This window comes from Crinia signifera, chromosome 3 (genome assembly GCF_055691185.1).
Source record: "Crinia signifera chromosome 3, ASM5569118v1, whole genome shotgun sequence".
Taxonomy (NCBI): Eukaryota; Metazoa; Chordata; class Amphibia; order Anura; family Myobatrachidae; genus Crinia; species Crinia signifera.
This window is the reverse complement of record NC_139219.1, coordinates 313,826,725-313,840,861: the sequence shown is the minus strand read 5'-3', so window position 1 is coordinate 313,840,861 and position 14,137 is coordinate 313,826,725.

Below are 14,137 nucleotides of genomic sequence, written 5' to 3'. Positions count from 1 at the left end.
TAATACCCCTGCCATTATTCCTTTCTCATAAAGCCACACCCACTACCTAATACCCCTGTCATTACTCCTTTCTCATAAAGTCACACCCACTATCTAATACCCCTGTCATTATTCCATTCTCATAAAGCCACACCCACTATCTAATACCCCTGTCATTACTCCTTTCTCATAAAGCCATACCCACTATCTAATACACCTGTCATTACTCCTTTCTCATAAAGCCACACCCACTATCTAATACACCTGTCATTACTCCTTTCTCATAAAGTCAAACCCACTATCTAATACTAGGGGTGAGCAGGTTTGGATTTCCGGAATCCGAATACACCCAGACAACCCTGATCCGACTACAGACCCGAGCACTGTTCGGGTTTTCCCGCCAGGCTCGAGTCTCAGGACATGCCAAAACGTCATCATCCTGCCGTTGGATCTTGCGAGATCCAGACTCTAAAGATATCGCACGCTGTCACCACCTTCACTCCGGCATTGGAAAGGGTAGTGGGTGGATGTGCTCTGAGGCTGGGATCTGTGGTGGATTGTGGGGGGGGCAAGTCAGCGACCTGGTGTATTTTATGCTGCCTAGTGCTGCTGGTTAGGGCCAGATTAAGGTATGTGGGGGCCATGGACAACAAAAGGTCTGTGCCCCCCCCCGTTCTGCTGGTGTCCTCCTGTGCTGTTGGTGTCCTGTGCTGCCTAGTGCTTCTGGTGTCCTGTGCTGCCTAATGCTGCTGGTGTCCTCCTGTGCTGCTGGTGTCCTGTGCTGCCTAGTGCTGCTGGTGTCCTGTGCTGCCTAGTGCTGCTGGTGTCCTCCTGCGCTGCTGGTGTCCTTTGCTGCTTTATGCTGCTGGTGTCTTCCTGTTCTGATGGTGTCCTGTGCTGCTGTTGTCCTCCTGTGCTGCCTAGTGCTGCTGGCGTCCTCCTGTGCTGCTGGTGTCCTGTGCTGCCTAGTGCTGCTGGTGTCCTGTGCTGCCTAATGCTGCTGTTGTCCTCCTGTGCTGCCTAGTGCTGATGGTGTCCTCCTGTGCTGCCTAGTGCAGCTGGAGTCCTCCTGTGCTGCTGGTGTCCTGTGCTGCCTAATGCTGCTGGTGTCCTCCTGTGCTGCTGGTGTCCTGTGCTGCTTGTGTACTCCTTTGCTGCATAGTGCTGATGGTGTCCTCCTGTGCTGCCTAGTGCAGCTGGTGTCCTCCTGTGCTGCTGGTGTCCTGTGCTGCCTAGTGCTGCTGGTGTCCTCCTGTGCTGCCTAGTGCTGCTGGTGTCCTCTTGTGCTGCCTAGTGCTGCTGGTGTCCTCCTGTGCTGCCTAGTGCTGCTGGTGTCCTCGTGTGCTGATGGTGCCCTGTGCTGCCTAATGCTGCTGTTGTTCTCCTGTGCTGCCTAGTGCTGCTGGCATCCTCCTGTGCTGCCTAGTGCAGCTGGTGTCCTCCTGTGCTGCTGGTGTCCTGTGCTGCCTAGTGCTGCTGGTGTCCTCCTGTGCTGCTGGCGTTCTGTGCTGCATAGTGTTGCTGATGTCCTCCTGTGCTGCCTAATGCTGCTGGTGTCCTGTGTTGCCTAATGCTGCTGGTGTTCTCCTGTGCTTCTGGTGTCCTGTGCTGCCTAGTGTTGCTGGTGTCCTCCTGTGCTGCCTAGTGCAGCTGGTGTCCTCCTGTGCTGCTGGTGTCCTGTGCTGCCTAGTGCTGCTGGTGTCCTCCTGTGCTGCCTAGTGCTGCTGTTGTCCTCTTGTGCTGCTGGTATCCTGTGCTGCATAGTGTTGCTGGTGTCCTCCTGTGCTGCCTAATGCTGCTGGTGTACTCCTATGCTGCTGGTGTCCTGTGCTGCCTAGTGCTGCTGGTGTCCTCCAGTGCAGATGGTGTCCTGTGCTGCCTAGTGCTGCCGGTGTCCTCCTGTGCTGCTGGTGTCCTGTGCTGCCTAGTGCTGCTGGTGTCCTCCTGTGCTGCCTAGTGCTGCTGTTGTCCTCCTGTGCTGCTGGTATCCTGTGCTGCATAGTGTTGCTGGTGTCCTCCTGTGCTGCCTAGTGCAGCTGGTGTCCTCCTGTGCTGCTGGTGTCCTGTGCTGCCTAGTGCTGCTGGTGTCCTCCTGTGCTGCCTAGTGCTGCTGTTGTCCTCTTGTGCTGCTGGTATCCTGTGCTGCATAGTGCTGCTGGTGTCCTCCTGTGCTGCCTAATGCTGCTGGTGTACTCCTATGCTGCTGGTGTCCTGTGCTGCCTAGTGCTGCTGGTGTCCTCCAGTGCAGATGGTGTCCTGTGCTGCCGGTGTCCTCCTGTGCTGCTGGTGTCCTCCTGTGCTGCCTAGTGCTGCTGGTGTCCTCCTGTGCTGCCTAGTGCTGCTGTTGTCCTCCTGTGCTGCTGGTATCCTGTGCTGCATAGTGCTGCTGGTGTCCTCCTGTGCTGCCTAATGCTGCTGGTGTACTCCTATGCTGCTGGTGTCCTCCAGTGCAGATGGTGTCCTGTGCTGCCTAGTGCTGCCGGTGTCCTCCTGTGCTGCAGGTGTCCTGTGTTGCAATACAGATGGAGCGCCTTTTAGCCAGCGCTGGGAATGAACAGATTCCCTTAGCTTGCGATTGCCAGCGGAGAGGTGCTCATCTGACGGGGACGTGCGAGTGTCTTACACGCACACACATCCCCATCAACACGGTGTTTCAGGGAGACGGGCAGGGATCGGGGAGAGTTGGGTGCAGCTGCTGGGGGCATTGGGGCAGCGGAGGGCTCCGTTGGCAATGGGCGCGAGCATCTCGTGCGCACTCACCCCCTTCTGGCAGATGGCAGCGGCTGTCGGTTAGTGATTCAATTGCCAGGAGCAGCTCCGATGGGAGCTGATCCATCTGTATAAAATAAAGTCCATTGCTGTTTATAGGTCCAGTCCAGTGATACATACTATTGGTGCATAATTCCAGTCCAGTGATACAGCTGCATAATTCCAGTCAGTAATACTGGTGTACAATTCCAGTCCAGTGATCCAGTGATCATTCCCATACTGTCATATATACATATATACTATATACATATGTACAGGATAGTCATATAGTCAAGCTAGGCGTTCTCATGGTACTGTAATTCCCCAATGACGTGGCTTCGGGAGAGGGGGGGGGGGGGGGGCGGACAGCTGATGCCAGTGGATGTCGGCTGCCCGCCCGCTTTCCGCACAGGGTGCTGGCAGATCTGAGACAGCACAAAGGTGTCTCAGATCTGCAAGCGCTTGCAAAATCATTCGATGGTCAAGACCAGTGTTCCCTCTAAGCTGTGCGCACGTGCGCGTGCACACAACTCAACGAGCGTGCGCACAGACATTACAACAGAGCGCACAAAGCAGCAGTGGTCCCTTTTTGCAGTTGTGGACTCAATTAATGTGTGTTTCACCATTAACTACATTGTGTGCTGTGTTTTGAATGTTTAAATGTTTAATATCATTTTGAAGTAAAGTTAACACAAATGCTGAACGTCATTTTCCAGTTATATATAAGTGACGCACAAAAATGTAAATTTCCTTCCAAAGTTGCACAGCCAAAATCTTTTGCCGCACACAGCCTTCGTAAAAATTAGAGGGAACATTGGTCAAGACCATCGAATGATTGTGTCCCCGCATGCATGGCTGCAAATGGATTTTTATTTATTAGCAGTTTCTTATATAACGCACACATATTCCGCAGCGCTTTACAGAGAATATTTGAACATTCACATCAGTCCCTGCCCCAGTGGAGCTTACAATCTATATTCCCTACCACAGGTACCCGCACACACAGACATTCTAGGGTTAATTTAGTTGGGAACCAATTAGAATACCAGTATGTTTTTGGATTGTGGGAGGAAACCGGAGTACCCAGAGGAAACCCACGCAAGTACGGGGAGAATATACAAACTCCGCACAGTCAGGGCCATGGTGGGAATCTATCCCATGAGCTCAGCGCTGTGAGGCAGTAATGCTAACCATTACACCATGCACACAGCGTCTATTCTCGTATGAAAATGAGGTCGTGACTAATTAGCATAAGCCGCACCCTCATTTGCATACGCCCCACCCCCTTTTTGGGCGTTCAAGTTGGGAGGTATGTGCATGCGAAGGGATGTTTTAGCGAACTTATCCCCTTGCACATGCTACCGAGGGGATTCGGGTGGTGGTGGTGGGGGGGGGGGGGGGGGGGGGGGCATTTGTCAGGGTGTCGGGTGGCACTTACCCACCAGTATAGGCTACCTAACGAGTATGTCTGAATCAGGCTGTATATTTATATATATATATATATACATATATATACTCTCAGCGGCGGCACTCAGACACATAAACGATACTGGAGCCAGCAGAACGCCAACGTTTCAAATGTATTATGACATTTTTCGTCAATATATATATTTAAATAGTCTTTGTGGCTTAAATAGTAAAAAAAGAAAAACAAAACAATTTTTGCGCCTGTGTTTCTGGGTAAGGACTAGACAGTCTGCCAGGGGATGATATTAATTAAGAATTAAGAACTTTGAGGTCAGAATCCTTTCTTCTTTCAATTAACTTGTCTGCTGTCAGAACGACTGCTCTCACCCTTGGAATGATTTGATTCACTGACCCGCAAAAGTGTAAATGGTGTTGTCCTGCCAGGAGAGTTAAGTGTCAAATCCAATATGAACAAAATTGTGCTAAAGTTAAAAGAAATCGGTAAATTGTGCAGAAATAATAGTCCCTGAAGCTCCCGATAAAGGACACAGTGTAACAAAGGCATAAAAAGCACAGAAGTGCCACAGTACTAGTATAAAAAGACAAATCATTTGACTTTCAAAATCTGATACAAGGCATTGAGGGTGTATTAAATGTGTATCTAACAATCTTTCAGTACTGCCACAGTGTCCGCTGTTAGATTATGGTCCTTAGCAGCATGGAGTGGAAATTGGGGAAAGGCCTATTGTCCACCGTCGCGGAGGGTGTGGCCATCTTGGTGGGGTGTGCCCAGAGGTGTATGGGTGTGGTCTGTGCTGTGGGGTGCGGTGTAGCTAGCACCATGGAGGGAATCTCTCTGCTGCTCTGCTTCCATAGGCCAAAAATCAGGGTTCACCGACTGAAGAGGTGTGGGTCATAGGGTCAACTGCATAAGTGTCGACATGCATTAGGTCGACAACTGAAGGTCGAGATGAGTTTTTCATGTTTTTTTCGTCCAGAAAGTCGACATAGTCAACATGGACACCTTTTAATTTTTTCTCGCTGCACTCTCCATGCTTTGAGCACGTGGCCAAAGTCGCATACACTTTTCAGACTTTGAAACATACCATAGGAGTCAGATCACAGTCCCCATTGATAATAGGCGGAGCATTGAGGCCGAAGGAGGAGGGGCCTAGGACTCAAGCTGTAGTAGAGGGATTTTTTATTGTCTACAGCAGCAAAGAGGTTTGCAGATGCAGTGGGCCTATTTGGAGGGCGGGCCTGGAGCTGCTGTTCCATCAGCCCCCCCCCCCCCCCCCCCCCCCCTCCTGCTGACAACACCAAACAAGCAGCCAATCTGCTGTCTGATGTCTAATCCAGTGCTTCCTAATTTTTTTTGATTCACATCACCTTCTGGTATCAGAATTATTTCATGGCACCCTTATAGACCAAAAAATTCTTATTGAAAAATTCTGAAAATATATGAAATTAATTACATTGTGTGATTCTTAGGGGTGAATTTACTAAGATGGGAGTTATATTAAAGATAGCAGGTTGCCACTGTGGGGGCAGGGCCTGAGCACTGGACCTGCCCCCGCAGTGTAGAAAATGGGGGCGGGAGTAGAGAGAATGATAACAAGGAAAGGTATAACTACTCAACAAATCAGCTCCTTTCACTGAATAGACTGTGTTTGAAAAATGACAGTTGGTACTTTATCTTTCTCCTCTTCATCACTGAAAGGTGGTATTCAATCAGGGATTCCGACTGTCGGAAATGTCCCAACTGTCGGAATCCCAGACCGTTTTCACTTATGTTGACTGCAACTCGACAGAATTCAATGTTCCGATTGTCGAGTGTCCGAAAGTCAGGTTTGTGGAAAAAGGCTGCAGATTGCTGAGAAATGTCTGAGAATCCGACAATCTGCGGCCGTTTCCGCAGATTAATCCCCTTAGAAGAGTACATCTGCCCATTCAAGGCTTAGTACATAAACCCCTTAGTCTAAATGCTGTTGTGTTCACTCATATTGTGTATACTGTTATTTGTTTCATATTTATCAGTCCCAGCTCTGGTTATACAGCCGGAGTTCTGAAGTTCATAGGACTTAGAAAGTGCACAGACAATACAACATTCCAGTTATTTTTCGCTTTGGGAGTTTTTTCTATGATCTCGCCCAGGTCAGGGGAAATACAATATTAAAAGGCTGCTAATCATAGCAATAGAAAATCGATTTTTTCCCAATTGATCATTAATGGGCCATTCATTTCAATGGGAATTCCATGCACTATGGGGGTTATTCTTGTCCGTTCGTTTGGGTCCGTTCGTTCGCAAAGGTCCTGATGGTGGGCGGATGCGCATTTCTACGCATGTGCATACGCCAGGTGCATGCACCCAACATTGTGGACGGGGGTGTGGAGGGTGGGGGGGGGGGGGTTTCCATGAAAATGCTGTGCGTTCAAATAGTAATCGCCTGGTGACATAAGTGGCAGGGATGGGCAACTGCCCACCCACTTCCTCCCGATTATTCTGGTTCACTCGCAAAGGCAAATTCCTTCTCAAATGGACAAAACCATGTGCACTGCAGGTGGGGCAGATGTTACTTGTGCAGAGAGAATTAGATCTGGGTGGGGTTTTACTTCAAAGTGAGATCTATATTGCAGTGTAAAAATAAAGCAGTCAATATTTTCCCTGCACAGAAACAAAATAACTCACCCAAATCTAATTCTCTTTGCACATGTTACATCTGCCCCACATACAGTGCACATGGTTTTGTCCATTTGAGAAGGAATTTGCCTCTGAGAGGAGAGTGAACCAGAATAAGGCCCCTTAGTGGCTCCTACCTCCAATCTCTTCCAATGTGGGGTGAGATTTAATAGGATGAGAGATTCAGATAGTGAGAGATTTGGTAAGAAATCTCCAGGTTTTTTTTTTAAAGCGGCAATCATTTACATGGCAAAACCAGTTTTTGCCGTGTAAATGATTGCCGCTTTAAAAAAACCTGGAGATTTCTTACTATCTGAATCTCTCGTTCCTATTAAATCTCACCCTCGATTTCGTTTTGTAAGTAAAATTAAAAAGCAAGTAACTTCTGACCTTGTTTAGACCTGTGGACGTCCACAGCCTTGAGAACAGGTAAATGCTGTTGGCCAGCTGACTTCGGTTTGATTTCAGTTTGATCGATCCTCGACCAAATCTATCTCTCTGCGCACGTTACATCTGCCCCACCTGCAGTGCAGCATCCTTTTGCTCAGTTGTGTGTTGTTGTTTTTTTGCATGCAAATCTGAGGCCCGTTGTTGGGTAGTATGACTGCAGGGCATTCTCGCGTCGAATTGATACATGTTGACGCAACCAATTTCGACTTAAAAGACCAAACCTGTTAAAATATAAAATTGAAAAATAAACTTTACAAAAGTAGTCAGCCTAATTGGCTTATAGATGGCAAGGATGCGAATAAACAAAAAAAGAACAACATTGTCTGCAAGTTTGCCAGAACTAAAACAATCTCATAAACATCTTTATTTCCACTGGAGGAGCCTCTGGCTCTTCACTTATCTCCGGAGACAATCCCTGCAGTGTTCGTAGGAACAACATCTCAGAAGCATGTCACTGAGCACAAGATTGGATCTGGAATATTCCGCCCAAGGCACCGTTTGAAACTATTAACGGTATGCGTAGTGTAGACCTCACATATGACTTTAGGATGACTGCAAGGGAAAGTCACACTGAGTAATAGGAAAATACACAAATACGCCTTAACTTAATTTCATTTAGACATATTAGCTCGAACTCTAAACCCTAAATTAAATATTAACGCTACGCAATCCCATATAATGGTATAAATTGAATTGATTAAATGCTGCACATTGCAGATTTTTGGTGCATCTACTCACTTACAGATTCCATGTATGTACTTTGGGGATAATTCTGGTTGATTCGCTCAGATGCAAATTTGCACCCTTGTGAATCAACCAAAACCCCGCCTTGCGGAAAGTTGGTTGCTGCCACCCATTCGCAAGCGCGTTTCGCATGCAGGGCATACAGTAACATCCATTCGCAGGCCAGGGGGAACCTCCCACATGTTTAGATGGTCGCAGATCATCAAAAGATGTGGAGGGTGCAGACATATGTAAGATTGCTCTGAGCAACCGTACATATGCGTGCACGCTGGGGAGGAAATGGGCGGGCAGCTGACATCCGGTGATGTCAGCCGCCCGTCCACCGCAGTAGGCGGGGCTATGGAGTGGCGAAATGGGGGGTTTAGCATTATACCCCACACCGTAATGCCCATTGCACACTTTAGCGAACTTTGTAATACCCGTTACACATAAAGCCACATGCAGTAATGCCAATTACACATAAGGCCACACATGATGCATATTACATACTATTTAAAAAGCCGTAATGCCCATTACACATTTGACACATAAGTGCCACTTACCTACATTCTCATTGCTAGGGGCTTCAGGCTCGGTGCCAAGGGGGACTGAAATTGCTTGTTGCCAAGGGGGACTGAAATTGCTCGTTGCCAAGGGAGAGTGACCGTGCTGACAGCCGGGCAAACAGAGCAGTGCGTTGTTCTGCTGTCTGCCGCTATTTTCAAGTCTCCCGCAAGCCAATAAGCCCTCCCGGTCCAACAGCCACCAATGCTGCTCCTGCTTGGCTGCTGGACTGCAAGCACCTATTGGCTTGCAGTCTAGCGGGAGACTTAAATTTGTCTCCTGACTTCGCCCGGCCGGCCATGGCCCGGACACAGCTGATATCGTGAGCCATGGGCAGGCGGCGCAGGATTCAGGACACAGGAGTTGGCGGGCGGGGAAGCAGGCGAGATTCGGGGGAGCGGGCATGCAGGGGAGCGGGCGAGCTCGGCGGGCAGGGGATTTGGTGGCAGAGTTTGTGGTGCACGGCTCCGGCGCCAGGAGCTCATGCTCCGCCGGCTCCGCCCTCGCTACGCCCCTGCATATTTGTGTGACTGAACCAGCTCTTGGACCTTGCTACACTGGCCTTGGAACTACCTATGGTGAGCTAGTACCGGAAACAAGTACCGCCTTATGTGTGGGTCCCTATGTGGTGATACATCATCTAATCCGCAGGACACCAGCAATCTGCTCCTGTGACTCTCCCCACCTCGGCCCTCTCCAACGGTTCATGATCAAACATAGGGTATGATAGGAACGGACACCAAATTGAACTTTTAGTGCAACAGTGGGACATTCTTATATTCGTGAACGTTCAGTGTATACTGGTTTTTATAATTAAATGTCATTATATTTATGAATGTTTTAGAATGTGTATTTTGTAGTGCAGTCACACCCAGCTGTTTTCTGTACATTTTGAGGCGAGTATTGTGTGGCATATTGGGAGGGTACAATGTGGGTCATACTGAGGGAGCAAATGAAGGACTCACCCGTCAACCTGTCTCCCCTTCCACAGGTCCCAGCAGCATGGCGCACATGACAATCTTGTAATGAAGAGTAGAAGACAAAGAAGAAGGTGAGAAGGGGATGGAGTAGAACAGCGGTTCCCAACCTGGGGTACTCATACCCCTGGGGGTACTCTGCAGACCGGTTGGGGGTACAGTACTTGATAATAATACTGGAATTGGCAAAAGAAGAAGAAGTCACTCGATGATGGAAGAAGTCTCCCATTGTCATGGAGATGAACCACGTTGCATCACTTCTGGTTCTGTCCGCAGCATCGTCAGCATCTCCTTGTGCTTTAGCCCAACCGGCAAGCCCCTGGGAGCTACCCGCGCTCAGATATCAGCAATCATATGCCCTGTGCGGACACGGGGGCAGGAAGCAGCGGCAATATTCCTACAGGCGTTAGTGGGAACACCAAAGAGAGTACACAGCCAGTGGCCAGACACGCGGGGACCCAATTCCTGACAGCACACTGCTCCTCCGCTACTCCCTAATATAAAGACACGCATACCACATCCTTTCACTCGTACGTCCTGTGGATATTCCGAGGAGGGGGTACTCAGAAATTAAAAGCCTAATGAAGGGGTATGGGAGGAAAAATAGGTTTGGAACCTCTGGAGTAGAATAAAACGGAGTACTATACCATGTGCAGGGGAAACTATACAGTCAACAATTTTCCTTGAACTCCTGGTCAAACAATATAGTGGGTACACACTGTGCAATCTTCCAAACAATATATGTCAGTGGCCACGTCACCGCTGACCCGCGGGAGCGCACAAATTATTGTTATAATTTGTTTTCTTTGTGACTGTCCTGCTGTCCCACCTGCACAGTAAACCTATTGAAGGGTTGGTGCAGACATTTAGGGTTATATCTTCAAGAGTCAAGTTCAAGAGTCAAGTTCTCCACCCATGAAAGGTTCCAGATGAGGCAGCCACGAGGGTGTAAGCTTTAAATTAGACATAATAGACCTAATTCGCTGATTAAAAAAGTTATAATGGGGCAGATGTATTAAGCCTTAACAAGAGATAAATGCAAGGGCGATAAGGAGAGATAAACGTCCAGCCAATCAGCTCCTTACTGACTTTTTTCAAACACAGCCTGTAACATGGCAGTTAGCAGGTGATTGGCTGGACGTTTATCTCTCCTTATCACCCTTGGATTTATCTCTTGTTAAAGCTTAATACATCTGCCCCAATGGGGCAGATGTATTAAGCCTGGTGAAGAGATAAACTGGAGATAAAGTGGAAGGAGATAACGCACCAGCCAATCAGATCCCAACTGTCATATTTCAAACACAGCTGATTGGCTGGTGCGTTAACTCTTCCAAGTTATCTCCACTTTATCTCCAGTTTATCTCTTCTCCAGGCTTAATACATCTGCCCCATTGAGCTTTATTGGAAAAAAGTTAAGTGGGTAATACCGGAGCACCAACACATCAGTCATCCTGGAAATGTTCTCGGTTATGGCAATCATACGATAAAGATAATGATATGCTCTATGTTTTACTCAGAATGAAAAGCATGTGAGTACACGGCTGTAATAAGAGGATAAACTATACTTCCATTCAGTTCTGAGGTCCACATTAACTGAGAATAATTTCTAGTTTGTACAAATTCCCATCACTGACTCAGTAATATAAATCACATGGAATATTGTGCGATTAGTTGAACCGAATCTCAGGGGAACCCCATATCAACCAATCAGATTCAATTTTTTATTTATTTAGCAGCTTCTAGATGATAATAGGTAGATCTGATTGGTTTGGGCAACCTCCCATCTTCAATAGAACTCTGATCTTAGTAAATTTACCCATCAGTGGGGCGTATATCCCAACAGGGGAAATATCCACACTCACCTATTCAATGCTGCCATTAACGACCGCATTGAAGGGGGTCAGATCCGACTTTTTTTAAAAGTCTTATCTGTTTTGAAGGAAACTGCCACGGATTGTCTAATTCATGGCCATATTTTGATAATCCGTGGCCATTTTTGCCGATCCACTCGACAGCCGGAACATTGCATTCCAACTGTCGGGGTGAGTGCAGTGAGTGCAAGGCCGCTCAGCGGATCCCCGTACACACAGAACAATGCACCGTGATATCTTCAGATATATCCGCTATTGGCCCTTGTACTTCACAAACATATTACTGGCATACACTGGCCGACGGGCCAGCGATACCGTATATTGGTCGTTCAATTGAACGACCGATATATCGATCAGTGTCGATAACTCCACATATCTATAATCATTTAGCCTTTAGACTTACTTTAGGACAATTATATGGCCCAGAATGGGTACTGTTCTCATGCAGTGAAGGGACCCTCAGTATCAGCGAAGCCTTGCCAAGGCCTGGAGGCCTACCATATCTTTGCAAATAAATGTTATTAAGATCTCTGAATTACCTACTACCATGTGGTTTTTCAAACTCTTTTGCTAATGTCTCATGGTGTGCTGGGGGAACACATTTGTGTCTTTCTATATTTATAACAACCCCCTCCCTCTTCAGCACCTGAGTGGCATTACTAATTTGATTGATTAGCTTTCAGTTTGTTATATTATTCAGTGTAGAAGAGAAGATCACGATGCATTGGGTTCACTTGTGGTTCACTGTCATTAGCGGAGTGCAGCATTCCTCCTCATAAGACTGAATAAAACAATAATATGACCACGTGGTACAGTACTATCAATGTAACTTTTTTCATGGAACCAGAGCAGGCTCAGAAAGCCCCTTGGAGGTTTGTGGCTCCAATTTAAAAAAAATCACAGTTCAATCATGGGTCAGATATTTACTTTATTTGGGATCTTCTACGCTGCATCCCTGCGTTGTATTTCTAGCACAGATGGAGAAGAGATAGATATGGTAATGGGGTCCACCTATATTATAAAACCCTTGTAAAGAGATATGTTCTTGTAGCTTAATTGACAATGTTTTTTAAAGATTAGTTTTAGGGTTATTCCTTGGCAACAAACGTTACATTTTTTTTGGGCTAAACAGATCATGTGAAATCTGTCTGGTGCAGCAGCAGAAGCCGCCATTGTAGCACAGTGCAGTGGAGGGGCAGACCTGCTGCGTGTCTGTGGCTGTGAGAGGAGTTGTGCCTAGTTCTTCGTGGTGTCTCCAGTGTGGGGGCAGCCATGTTGGAGAACAAGGTTTCACCAATCCCCTGCCAGGGGTTTCTCCAGCCAATCCGGTGTGTCTTTCCCTGATAAAAGGGGTCTGGCCCATGTCTCCCTGCCAGTGCTTCAGTCTACCTCCTGGAGAGTGGTTCAGTGACTGTACTCCACAGTGTTCCTGCCTAACCTGCTGCTGCTTCTCTTCGGTGTACCTTAAAGTCCTAGTACCGCAGTGACCTTCCAACATGCCGCAGCAGACCCCCCTCTCTCCTGTTGGGATTGCCGTTCTGAGCCTCTCGGTTACCTTCAAAGTTCCTCAGAGACTCTCAGCAAATACCCAAGTATTCCAAAGTTTACAGTATGCTAAAGTCTACAGTATGCTAAAGTCTACAGTATGCTAAAGTCTACAGTGTCTTCTAAAGTGTCAACAGTATACTAAAGTGTCTACAGTGTCGTCAAATTACTAAAGCGTATTCAGTGTGGTCAAGTGCTAGAATTTCAACGGTACCCAGTCTTCACAGTACCCAGTCTTCACAGTATTCCACAGTATCAAGTATTCACAGTATTCCACAGTACCCAGTCTTCACAGTATTCCACAGTACCCAGTCTTCACAGTATTCCACAGTATCAAGTATTCACAGTATTCCACAGTACCAAGTCTTCACAGTATTCCACAGTATCAAGTATTCACAGTATTCCACAGTACCCAGTCTTCACAGTATTCCACAGTATCAAGTATTCACAGTATTCCACAGTACCAAGTCTTCACAGTACCCAGTCTTCACAGTATTCCACAGTACCCAGTCTTCACAGTATTCCACAGTACCCAGTCTTCACAGTATTCCACAGTTCCCAGTCTTCACAGTATTCAGCCTTCCCAGTGTTCCACAGTATCAAGTCTTTCATGTCTTCCAAGTTGCCATAGCTATCTACAAAGGTCTTTTATCGTTACTACAAACTTTTACAGTGGTCTCCAAACTCCTTCATCATCTTCAATCTCATAATCGTTGTGTAAGCAAGTCTCTCATCATAGTCCCATCATCATACAAACTTTTACCGTTGCTACTGTTATCATTCATTCATTTCATTACTTGCTGTTTGCTATTATTCGTATTTTATTGTATGCTAAGACCTTTTCAATAAACTCTTCAATCTTATCCAAGTTCTCCTTGTTCATCCTCTATCCTGGTATATGAGAAGGCAGTACATTCGACCACCAACCCTCCGTCATCCAATCCCTGTCTCCTCTAAGGGTACTCCCCATTTGCCAGTCCGTACAAAACCCCAGAGTGTGACAAAATCTATATTTTTGAGCATTTGTTTTGATTATTTTGTGCAAAGTAAATGTTGTTTGTGTGGTACGTGATACTGTATGCTTTAATTTTGATGCAAAGCTTGTCATGAAAACTGGCAACAAACGTTACATGAAAAGGACATTTTCATGGTGTGACCTCTTAGACAAGTTCCGTCTTATGATTGATATTACA